The sequence below is a fragment of the Cupressus sempervirens genome, chromosome 4 (assembly GCF_028749045.1).
Source record: "Cupressus sempervirens isolate cs-2001-9-10 chromosome 4, ASM2874904v1, whole genome shotgun sequence".
Taxonomy (NCBI): domain Eukaryota; kingdom Viridiplantae; phylum Streptophyta; class Pinopsida; order Cupressales; family Cupressaceae; genus Cupressus; species Cupressus sempervirens.
Genome location: NC_143121.1, coordinates 807,721,921 through 807,735,186, shown reverse-complemented (window position 1 = coordinate 807,735,186; position 13,266 = coordinate 807,721,921). Strand labels below are relative to the sequence as shown.

The following is a 13,266-nucleotide window of genomic DNA, read 5'->3' as shown; positions in this document are numbered from 1 at the left end:
CATTTATATCACTCACGTTCGCATAAAGCTTACTAAAACAAGAGTGAAGTAAATATCCATAGCATAAAATCCATTACATAACAGAATTAGTGATATGTCCAGAATACTAGATAACTAGATATCATCATAGAATATACTGTCATCTCAAAATGGCATCAACATGCAAATATGATAAACTGAACAACATAGCAGTAAAGCATCTAAAATACTGAAACCAAAGTATAACATCCGACCCTCAGGTCATCTCAAAGTACAAATAATAAGAGTATCAAGTATCTCTCGAATAAAAATAAACAAGGTACAGACTGCAAACACAAGAGGCACTGCATGAAATAGTAAATCACCTAAATGCAGACATTTGACCCAAGCACGTTGCTGCCATGAAATGAGATAACCTTCAACCGATTTGTTCACAATTTTACTCTTCCGATCCATCTGAGGATGGTAAGTGGTACTGGGTTTCATTTATGTCCTTGCCAAATAGAACATCTCCTACCAAAACATGTCCATAAACCTATTGTCCATGTCACTGACCATGTTCTTAAGAAACCCGTGCAATCTGAACACTTCTTAGAAAAATAGATCAGCAACCAATGGAGATGAATATTCAGTAGCAATAGCAAAAACATGGGAATATTTAGCAAAATTGTCCACCATCACAAATATACAACCTTTTCCTTGCACTAATGGAAGTTCTATAATAAAATCCATTGATATACTTTTGCACTTTTGTTGTGAAATGGGTAAAGGTTGCAAAAGACCTGCATTAAAGGTGTGTTCTAAATTGTTTTATTGGCATATCAAACATGCATGAACATGTTGCAGCACATCATCCTCAAGTCCCTTCTAGGAAAATCTCTCCCTCCTCTGCCAATAAGTTTTGAAGAAGCTTGGATGTCCAGCAAGAGGAGTCTCATGTAATGCTCTCATAATATTCTACTTCAACTTAGACTTAGGTACAAGGTAGATTTTGTTTTTGTAATTTATCACATTCTCAATCACAGAAATATCTATCATCCTATACTCTTCCATCCACTATATCACAAGCATAGGAATTCTTAGCACACTCGAACAACAATTGAGATATCCATTCAGTTAAAATCTTTTTAAGTGAGCAAAGAGTAGGTCGCCTAGAAATAGCATCAGAAACCACATTCTTTTTCCCTTTGATATATTCTACATCAAAATCATATGCTTGGATTTTGTTTACCCACTTCTTCTGACATTCATTGAAATCCTTTTGTTCCAAGTACTTCAGATTATAATGATCAGTTCTGACAATAAATTTTGCACTTACCAAATATTTTCTAAACTTGGCTAAAGCATGCATGATTGCGAACATCATTTGTCATAAGTGGAATACATCGTTTATACATATTTGAGCTTCCTGCTCTCAAACACAATAGGATGCCTATCCTGCATTAATATTGCTCCAATACCCTATCCGGAAGCATCACACTCTACAATAGAATGCTTTGTGAAATCAGAATGTGCTGATGTTGGACAAGTGCTCATGACGTCCTTGAGCATGTCAAATGTATTTTCCGTCTCTAGAGACCACTGGAAAATCCCTTTCTTAGTAAGATTGGTTAATAGAGATGCTAATTAGGGAAAACATCACACAAACTTTTGGTAATAGGAATATAAAACCAAGAAGCCTCTCAAATCAGATGTGTTCTTGGGGGGGAGGCCAATCCAAGAATGTTTGTATTTTCTCCAAATGAACTTTTAACCCTTCAATTCTGATCATGTGCCCCAAGTAAAGAATTTCAATCATCCGGAACTCACACTTTGAAGCTTTTGCAAACAAAGATTGCTTCTCCATGATACTTAGAATAACATCCAAGTGCTGGACATGTTCATCCAAGTTCTAATGTAGATTAGTATATCATCAAAGAATACTAAGACAAACTTCCACAACAGTTTGCAAAAGATATGACTCATGCAAGATTGAAAAGTTGTTGGCACGTTTGTGAGTCCAAAGGGCCTAACAAGAAATTCAAAGTGCCCATAGTGACAATGGAAAGCTATTTTTTTAATGTCTTTATGTCTCATACTTATCGGATGATAGCTAGACCATAAATCAACCTTACAAAAGAAAACAGCACCATGCAGCTCATCTAGAAGTTCATCTATCTTGGGTATGAGATATCTATTCTTTATGGTTCTTTTATGCCCTATAATCAATGCACGTGTAATGTGCCATCTTTCGTCTTGACCAGCACTACAGAAGAAGCAAATGGGTTGGAACTTAAGCATGTGTGTCCCATTTTTAGTAGCTCCTTGATTGTCTTTTCAATTTTCTGTTTGAAATGACGAGGATGCTTATAAGGAGTAGTAATCACTGGTTTTGAATCTTCTTCAAGCTCAATCCAATGCACAAATCCTCTATCAGGAGCACACCTAAGAGGAATATCCCCAAACATTGTACAATGTCTATCTAACATAGATTGTATATTAAAATGGTACGAGGGTTCCTTATCTGTAGTAGACTGTTTAGATACAAAGCAATGGGCTGCCCATTCCATGCCATCATGTCGGAAGAAAGTTTCCATTCGTCTAGCAGAAACTACTCTTGCTCCACCATCTACCATAGCTTTCATTATTGTTTTCTTACCCTCAACCTTAAATTCTAGTTGCATTTGTTTGAAGTCACAAACATAACTCTCTAATGACTCAAGACACTGAAGTTCCAAAATAACATCAACATTACTGAGACCAAGAACATAGGAATCACCTAACAAAGGATAATCTCTCATTTGAATTTTCAGCTATGGTATGACATGGTTACAACTCAAGGCAAAACCATCTAAACAATAACATTAAATCCAGGAAACTCCTCTACCAAAAGACCACATCTACTAACTAGACCCTCATAAATAGACTAATGAACAACACCATTGTGCACTAAACATTCCATTCACTACCCTTTAAGAACTTGTCCTTGATTTCAACATCACAAAATTGAGGCAACCCTACAAAATTTTCTCATGGATTCGTAGGAAAATCCTCTTTGTTCAATGCATTGATGAGGTGTCATGAAAACAATTCATTATCTCTAAATCATTCTTCATGTAGTCTTGTCTATGTGTTCTTTCGAAGGTTCTCCATTGAGATTATCCCCAATTGTTTGTTGTTAAGATGTTTCCTTCTTGTACTACAAACACTCAATTTTTGGTGAACTTTCAGGTCCTTTCTTTGTTTTTCTTTACATTGTAAATAGTTTTTGGTCTTGATTTTTCCTTAGACAAATAGCCGTTGGAATTTCACTCAATTCGAGCTCACTTAGGTCCAATCAAAGTTGTCTAACTCAAGTTGAAAAAAGTGGGGCTTTTCAAGTCAACTACATATTTTTATTTAAAACCTCATAAAAGTAGACTTTTTATTGGCAATTGCATAATATAAAATCATATTTAATATTTAAAGTGGATTTTGTGGTCCATTTTAAAATTTCAACTAACTCTGAGTTGATTTGACCATAGTTTTTTATGTTTTATGAAACTAGCCTATTTCAAGAGTATTTTTCATCTTACTTTATTAAAAACTATAGTTGAATATTAAATATCCAACAACTTAAGTGTATAAAGTGGAATTTTTATTTCATATTGCATATATCCACATGCCAAATACTTCATGAAAATCCACTCCCAATGAATTTTAAGTCTCGGCATCATTAAAGGTGTGTTTTTTAAATACAGTTACATATGTTATTGTATTTAAAGTGCATTTTTAATAATCAAATGCATAGGTATTTTTAAATCACCATTTAAGTGAGCTTTTGAAATTCATTTGCATGTCTTTATAACATGTAAATGTAAATTTAAAATGAGTTGTTACCTACATTAAGCCAAAGTGGCAATTATGGACCCAAATACATATGTTGTTGATTAAAAAAAACATTTTTCCCTTTAGCCTAAGTCAAAAGTGGCGCATTTGAAGCCAACTGCATATGAGAAATACATTTATGACTTACATTTCTCTATTAAGAGGAAAGTGGAGATTTATTACTCAAAAGCATGTTTTTGAAATATGCCAATGCATCTCAAAAGTGCGTTATGCATTTGGTCATAGGAGGAAGGCTCGAGGGTGGCAATTTTCTACCCTTTTACATGTGCTTAGAAAATATGTTGTGACTTATAAAAACGCATATATAAAGGCGCTATTTTAAAAGGCAATGAGTGGCATTTTTTTTTGTCATTACACATGTTTTTAATACGTGTTTTCCTTTTTTAAATTATGTTTTCCTTTATAAAGAGAGAAGTGGCAATTTTCAAAGGAAAGGCATACATTTCCTAACAAGTAATGACTTCTATAAAACAAGTTTTGGTTTTAGAACAACCTATCGTTTCCAAGCGGTGATTTCTAGAGAGAATGAATGTGTTTAAATACATGTTAATGACCCTCTAAAAGGCATTTGAAGGCTGCAAGTTCACTATCAAGAGTTGGGCGGTGATTTTTGAAGGAAAAGCATATTCTTTAGCATTAGCATTTTGCCAAAAAAAGCCTGTTTTGGTGCATGATCTTCACCAAAAACATCACATTCCAAGGCAATTTTGGCATTGAATACCTTCAAGAAGCTCTCTAGGGTAATTATTATCATTTCAAACTTGTTTTTCATCATTTTAATAAGCTAATCTTTGCCCTAGACATCGTTTTTACATGCCTTTGCATTTAGAGTTGCTAGGTCAAAGTTTGTTCCACATTTTGGGCATTGCATTTCTCTAACCATCTCCACATGTCCAAATTCGAACCATGTTGTTTGGATTTCGAAATCTATTTAAGTATTTGGCTTTGGACAAATCTAAATTCCTAAATCTCTTGGATTTATTTCAGATTTGCTCAAGTTTTGGATAAAGACCTATTCTTCTCATTCTTGGTAGAGTTGAGCTAAATTTCCTTAGTTATTTTCCTAAAGGCATTTGTATATATTTGGTTTGATTGTTCTTGCAAATCTTTGTCATTTCCATTTTCAGATTTGCATCTCTTTTTATGTACATGAAGTTGCTCCTTCTATCTTTCGTCTTCTTCTCCAAGTTGCATATGCAAGGTCTCATTTTACTTGCATTTGCAATCGGGTGTAAAATCTCGTTCTTGAAAGAAAAGCAAGATCATTTTTCCCTTACATGCAAATGTAAGTTAAAACCCCACCATTACGCATTTCATGTACCTCCATATGGCTGCCCTATGGTTGAAGTTTCTCCCACATGAGCTAGATAGAGTCTCACATTTTGCACTTGTTAAAACATACAATGCTCAACATGTTACTCATTTTTCCCCCTTGTTCACTTAATTCCAAGCTTGTTGGTCGCATATGCAATTCACTCAAAAAAAACTCGTTTTTGACTATTTTACTCATATTTGAGCCTTTCTAAGCTTGACCCATTTGTTCATTCTCCATCCTTAAGGGCCTGTTTGGTTGCTAGAATAGGAATAGAAAATTAGGAATATGTTTTCTATTTTCCATTTGGTGTGCCAATTGGAATAGGGAATAGGAATACATATTCCAATTTTGCCCCTAAAATGAGCTTATGTCCATTCCAAAAAATAGTTGTTATTGGAATAGTCATTCCTATTCTCAATATGCATTCCTATTCTCAATTCCTATGCTGCAACCAAACGGGCCCTAATCATTCCATTAATTTTCCCTATCCATATCCTATCTGAAACTCGTGTTTTTACATCAAAAAACTTATCATGGATCCCTTACATGAAGATGTTCTCACATTCTCGGATATTCATGTGACAGTTGTGCAAGCATATCATTAATGTCAAGAGAGCCTAATCCAACAAAGGGCAAGGACAAAAAGAAGATGAAGTATCAATATGATCAGTATCATAATTCCATTCCACCATCACGAGTAACTTCCTACTGTGATGAAGTGTGGGATACTGATATATCCCATATGAACGTTGAAGATTTCCTGGCAAGTGTCGATGTTGAAGCTACTGAGAATACGACATGGATCAAGCGAAGCCATATTCACCTATTGTCTACTTTCCCCTTGGCAACACATGAGCCGAAAATCATTCAAAACACTTTGATGCACCCTCTTGAACTATCAAAGATCGAGATGGAAATACTATCATTAGTGTTGATCCTGAGACTATTGATCGTATTTTTCATGTTCCTCATACTCTAGTTGTTACAAACATCACAAGACAAAAGGCTATGGAACAGTGGAACAAGGACACTTCCTATTATACCAAGTTCATCAATGATAACTAGTTGGTCACTAAGAGACCAAATCTTGTTAGATGGGCAATAAAGGGTGTGCACCGTGTTGTTTCAAGGAAGAAATCAATGATCTAATTACATTGCTCAATCGCTTAGCAGGGCTCAAGGATTCAAACATCTGTTGTGAGGTTTTCACACCATTGCACCCAAAATTTTGGGGACTCCCTTTTTTTCTAGATCACCTTAGCGAAAATTTTCGGAGTTGTCCAAAAGTTTTTGATTTGAAAATTTTACACTTTGGACACCTTCGAGCCAGGGGGATGTAGTTGGATTTCTTTCTACTCCCAATCTTAACTTGATTTTCTGGAACATGTAACTTTATCCTTAGGCCAAAGAAATCTCAAAGACAACATTTTTTTTTAATGGTTAGAACCATATTTGGCAGGACAAAATGGCAAATTTTGAACTTAGATGGATTTTGAAAATTGGAATAATTGTATAATCTTAAGTTAAAAATTAAAATTGCATTGCAAAATGGAAAGTGGACTTAATTGCAAAATTTTGTATTAAATTGGTTTAAAATTGCCTTGAAGGTTTTAAAAATATTAAAAGAGATTGGTAAATTAAAATTGAAAATCGATTTCAGCTTGTTAAATCCGGTTTTAATGATATTTTAACTACCAAAACATTATTAAATGAAAATTTTAACATCTCCAAGGCTTTCTTCATTTTATTTTGCAATTTTTTATCACAACTAGCAATTAAACGAGCAAATTTCACTATGGGCAAAATAAATTTTAGCATGGCATTTAAATCTGGGCCACTAATGAAGCACTAATTTAATTTTTCTCTCCTCCAAGGCAAGTCGGCCAGCTTGAAGGAGCAAGAAGATTTTGGTATAAGAGGGCTCCCCCCTCTCTCATATACTCATTCCATCTCATCTTCTCCTCTATGTTGAGCAAATTTTCTCTAGGAAGGCAGCTTTCAGACTTGGACGATTTTCTTTGGGCAGATCTTCCTTGTTTAGCATGATTTTTCTTCTTCCATAAAGGCTGTGATTTCTACCCTAGGTGATTTGGGAGCAGATCTGAGATTTTTCTCTTGTTTGGGTGGTTTTGTGAAGTCTGATTTTCTTGCTAAAGGCTGCGATTTCTGCCCTAGATTTGGGCAATTTTTACTTGGTGAAGGAGATACATGATCAAAGGTCTGATTTTTGGCAAATATGTGGGTGATTTCAAGAGGTCAAAGTTCTGATTTTTGCTAGGGCATCATTATTTGCAAGAAGGCTTGACATTTCTGAGATCTGATCTGAACTTGAAAAGGGCCCGATTATTGGTAAAAACAAAATTAAGATAAAATTCTATTCATTTAGAGGTGAAGATTGTTAAAGGCGGATTCAACTTCTTGTTCTCACTTGGTTTTGTTTCCCTTATATTCTTCTTGCATTCATCATCCACCACTTCATCATCCCATTAATAGGTTGGCGAGGCAGAAATAAGCTAGATTCCATCGATAGAAAAAAGGTTGGAGATTGATAAGTGTAGTCCATCCTAAGGTGATGAAAAGGTAGAAATAAGTGGTAGTCCCACCCCTAGGTTGAAGGTTGGAGATTGATAAATGTAGAGATAGGACTTGGCGAGGCAAAAATAAGCTAGATTCCATCGATAGAAAGAAGGCTAGAGATAGATAAGTGTAGTCCATATCATTTAGAACGAAAGGGCAAAAATAAGTGTTTAGGATGGTAGATGTTAGTGCAAGCAAGAACCTAGAGGGAATGAATACCAAAAAAGGCAAGGAAGACATGATGCCTAAGACCACCTTCTTCTCGAAAGTGAGGCAAATAAGTGATACCAATATCAGTACAGTGAACATGATACAGTTAAAGGACAAACCGAAGGAAGGACAATCCCCCATGGCAAAGAAGATCTACAAGAGTAGAATTGTACACGCGGCGGCTTTCCCTCCTACCTTGTCTTGTCCAGAATTGGTAATGGAGTGTGCATCCCAGTTTGATATTGTTACCAAGTCCTTCATTTTTGATGAAGTGAGGAGAGTGTTAGCCAACATCGGCAGACAGGTGGTCGAAGAAGCATTTAATATCCCCCAATACAAAGGCATGATAGTGGTAATGATGGATCAAGTGGCCAAGTCATTTCTGGATAATCAGGAGGCTTTCTTCATTCACCTAAAGCAAAATTGGTTACATGAAGGCAAAAAGGGAGTTACCAAATCATTAAGGCTCACCATGTCAGACTTCAAATCAGAGTACAGCGATCTCATTGTACTTCTCAGCTGGATCATGGGCTTAGCTCAAGGTATGCAATTCGAAAATTGGATGTATTATTTTATTGATGGAATTGAAGATGGACAAAGAAGATTTGATTGGGCTAAGATCATAAGCAAAAATTTAGAATTGCAACTAAGGATAATGCAAAATCAAAAGCAATTCTATATGGGGTCCTATCTTTTCTATTTAATTGCAAGATTGTATAAAAATCCTGGACTTAAGGCCTTAGGAGTAATTGGCTATGGGTCGGGGCAATGTTTGGCGCATGAGTGCTATCCACAGCTTCATTTGCACAACACCAAAGATTATAAGATGTTTTGTGATGCCTTTGCCATGAAAATGGTAAGGATATTGCAAGGGACACCTGCTATGAGACCCTCAGTGGAAGCAAAAGCAAAAGTCAAAAAGTATGGGAGTTGGTTCATCCAATTTCCACAATTCACTTATATTAGAGTAGCAAGAAGTACAGTTTGTCCCAAGAGACTTCCAAGGTACCCACCCGACAAGGTAGTTTTGATGGAATTGGCTAGGCAACTAGAGCATTATGACAAAATGATTAAACTTAAAGGTGAAACGGGGATTACCTTCTCAATTGGAATTGACAATGATAGTTACCCCAATCCTATCGCCTTTGTGCTGCGGAGAAAGAATTAGAATGGTATCATCTAGCATGGTATAGAGCAAGGCAAGGATTTGATCCTAATGGTCTTATCAAGGCATCTCATGGAAATACATTCAAACATTTTCCTACTATAGAGGATTTCTGGGCTAATGCACGAGATGACTTTCACGTGAGAAAATTAGCTTTCTCAAGATTGTCAATGAACATGATGAGGACAATCAAATGGAGAGGTCTTGATATTCTCAATCAACTAGAAGATGATGAAAATGTGCTGAGAGAAGACTATGATACAGTGGATGGAACGGAGTTGAATCCAGAGGATTGGGATGATCACCAGGATCCTTCCTTGGAAGCAGTTACAAGAACAGTTGATCTGCACACCGAGTCGTAGTACAATGCGAAGTTAAGGAAATTGCAAAGTCAAAGGGCACACCTTACTTATGAGAAGATGAAACCAAAGGAAGGTCCAGTAGAATTAGTCAAACAGAAAGGTGAAGGCAGTAGCCAGTAGCAAAGAACAATTAAGAGCAAGAAGAGAAGTTTGGAGGTTGAGAAAAGTAAAGAACATCAGGAACCTCCCGCAAAGAAACAGAATGCAACATCGTCAAGGGAGAGCATAATTGAGGCTAGAAGCCAAGAGGATAATACAAGTGGACAGAGGGTCACGATAGAGGTGAGCTCTGATTCAGAATCAAGTGGTTGCAGTGACAGCACCGAGTACTCTCCTCTCTCAGAGAATCAACATGGAGATGACATGGCAATCACTAGTGAAGAAGAGGATAGGCCAATTGATATTGAGGAAATGAGCCAAGTGCCCGAGGCCGTTAGCGATGCTTTGCTAATCAAACCAAATCTAGATTTGGGGAGATGCACTGCACCACTATGGTTAAGACATATGCTTATGCCAAGAGGCGAGGTAGTGACTGCCCGAACAGTTGAAGATATCCAAGGATTAGTGGAAAAGGGTGATAGCGAGAACCAAACAAAAATTGCAAAAACGATGGCCAAGGTAATCAAGAGCGACAATGATGGTCACCGAAAAGTTCAGATTGCTATACCAACGGTTAACAAGGCATTGGATGAGATTGTGGCTCAGGAATATGAGATAGTAGAGCATAACTTGGAAAGAATCACGGATGCTATGGAATGTGAGGAGATCCAGGAAGCAATCGTTTCAATCACAGAAAGGTTGAGGAAGGCAAACGAAAGGATTGTAAAGTTGGAGGTTGAGAACAAGTATTTGAGAGATTGCCAACCTATCCAACAGTTACACCAGGCAACCCTTCCTCAAGACAATGGAAGCAACATAGAATTTCTTGCCAACAGCTATACTTCAGCCTAGTTGCATGAAGTCAGGGATTGGATCCATGACACAACCCAAGATGAGTGAAATTTCTTGCCTTCCTTTGTCTCGACATTCAGGTCATTAGTGGCTATTAGAGATAAATTCAGAATATTTGAAAGTGAATGGAAGGATTTCCTTCCAGTCAAGGGACTCAGCAATTCCTAGGCTACAAGCATTCATTGAGCTACTAGAAAAATATTTGGAAAGAGTCCAGTTGATAGATGAAGGAGGATTGAGTATGGTAGAGTCTTGGTTTGTTGTCTTGACTATCAGATTGAGAATACTTGAAGAGGTACAGAATGAGATTGTATAGCACAACCCAAGCGTTGACACTTTCATTTCAACCATGTTGAGCAATGTTGGGGCTGCACTTGATTTTGCAGATATCAAAGAGGAGAACGTCAATGAGACAGAATTTGGATCAAGATTGGATGAGTTGGGGAAGATTGCCATCAAGAAGAAACATTTGGGCACCCTTGCCTCCCTCAATGCCTTTATCAAATACGCGAAAGAATATGAGAAGGATCATGAGAAAACACTTCAAGCAACGAGCAACATGATGAATTCAGATGAGCTCAAGATGAAACATACACCTTACCCTCTCATGAAGGAAGTCAACGACAAGCTATCCAAGTTCATCACTTTGGCTAAAAAGATGAAAGAAAGGGGTAGAACTATATTAGAAGATTGTTTGATGTAAGCCCAAGTGGCAATTTCTCCTTCTTCTTGGGTAGGGTAGGTGTTTGATTCTGATTGGCTACCATTTTGGTGCCTTCTCATTGGTTGCCACTTTTCCTTTTTTCTCATTGGTCCATTGATGAGGTGGCATCTTCTCATTGGCCGATGGGGTGGCAACCCTAATTAATGTTTTTGGGATCCAATCTGGATCGTTGGTTTTGCCTCTTTATCTCTACCATTGGTTGTAATTTTGGGCCTCAATATAAGGCCATTTGCTCTCATTTGTAAAGGGTCGGAGAATATTGTTGCTTAAGATAATACCAAAATTGCCTCTCTTTATCATTGTTGTGACTTGCATGGTGATTAAAAACATTTGGTGTTGTTGCATGGTTTCTACTTTCAATAGTTAGAATTAGATTTCCTTTAAAGTTGTTAGAGTAGATTTCATTTCAAGAAGTTGTTAAGTAAGAGTAAGACTAGATGCATAGTTGCATGGTGATATTAGTGGATGTTTGGTAGGGATCTATAACTAGGCCACTAGCATCCCAGCGGTTTGTTGGGAAGCCTAGTGTGGTAAACTAGTTCTTTTACCTTAAATCATTGCATCTATGGAGGTAGAGCCGCTAGTTAGCTTTCATCAGATTCAATCCCCGTCCATTTGCTAATCTTTCCATTCATAGGAGTGGGAGTAGAATAGCAAGTAGTTTAGTAGTTGGAGTTTTGAAGAAGAAAGTTAGGAAGGTAAAAGTCATTAGAGCATTATTGCCCCCATCGTCGCAGCCCTCAACATTATCTGGTGCTACACCCTCCACCATCACCGCCACCATCAACATCATTTGGCACTCATACAAAATCATCACCATCATCCCAAAACCCAAGTCATCCTTGAATGAACAACATAAGGTCGTCTAGGTGATTACAAGCAAATCATATCAATAACTGAGTTAGTATCCACAAGTGTAAGGAACATGGGAGTTTTTTTCATGTCTTCATGAGTATTAACTTTTCAAGAGAGGAATTGAGTGTTTTATATCCCATATCAAGTGTTCAATTGCTATATGTTATGTAGTGTTACAAAACTGACACCAACAACATCTTCAAACCCTGGATGTATAAGTACATCTCACTCATAATAAGGTCAAAAAATAATGTATTGTGGGTTGAATTAGTGAGTGATTTAATGTGTGAGTAGTTGGTGAATGTGTTGTCTACCAGTGTGTTCAACATGAATTTCTTCATGGTGTATATTGCTGCTGCCCTGGGTACTTTTTCTAGTTTGTCAACAAAAAATGACAAGTCTATAGTTCATGTATGGGAGTACAACGAGTAGTTGTCTTTAAAGCAAAGTCCGATACATTTCTGAAGGGTTCACGATGCCTTCTTTGGGCATTTCACATGCTTATTTGATAAAGAACTCCCAAACAAACAAGCATTTGATGATTAACAAGGAACAAGTCCTGCAAAAACTCATGAAGGATGCAGAGGCAGCAGTAGTGAAGATTGGTGAGCAGGAACACATGATCAGAAAATGCTACAAGAAGCTGTCATGTGGAGTTGTCATTGAGAACGGAGAACTCAAAAAAGAAGAGGATATTCTCATAGGGTTCATTTAAGCAATTCACTTACAGCTTGAAGCGAATGATTTCAATCTCAATATAATGAATACATTTGCAAGCTGGAAGTGTTCACTAGATGAACTACAAAGCAAAAAGGGAATTTAGGAAGTTGCAAAGGCAGCCAATACATATCGAAGGATCATAATAGTTGTTGAGTACACCAGTGAGTTTGATGCTAAGGTTGTGCATAACTCCTTGCAAAAATTTGCAAAGATTATTGAGACGCTGTAAACATTTCATTTTTTCATATGCTTTGAGTAGAATAGTAGTAGGAAAGCTACATGTAAAGAGCATCTATGTTGTAAGTACATGATAATATGTACCTATACAATCAGCTCATGTAGTTGAGTTGTAATCGCATTGGGCATGCAACTTTGAATAAAGTCAAAGTAGTTAGTTAGAGATAAGTCAAGGTTATTGAGGTTGTTCCACTTTTCCCTCCACCTTTCTCACTTCGTTTTTTCCTATATAAAGGAGAGATCTCATTGTAAATAATCATCTTTTTCTTTATACGAGAAGTATGGGCTTGTGACTAAAAGGCTT

General features: G+C 36.8%; 1 protein-coding gene across 2 annotated transcripts in view; it reads right to left on the bottom strand.

The window, feature by feature from the left end:
- LOC149563849 (Phospholipid/glycerol acyltransferase family protein) overlaps positions 1–13,266 on the bottom strand; it is a 65,833-nt gene that overhangs the window by 28,828 nt on the left and 23,739 nt on the right. The gene's annotated exons all lie outside the window — the stretch shown is intronic.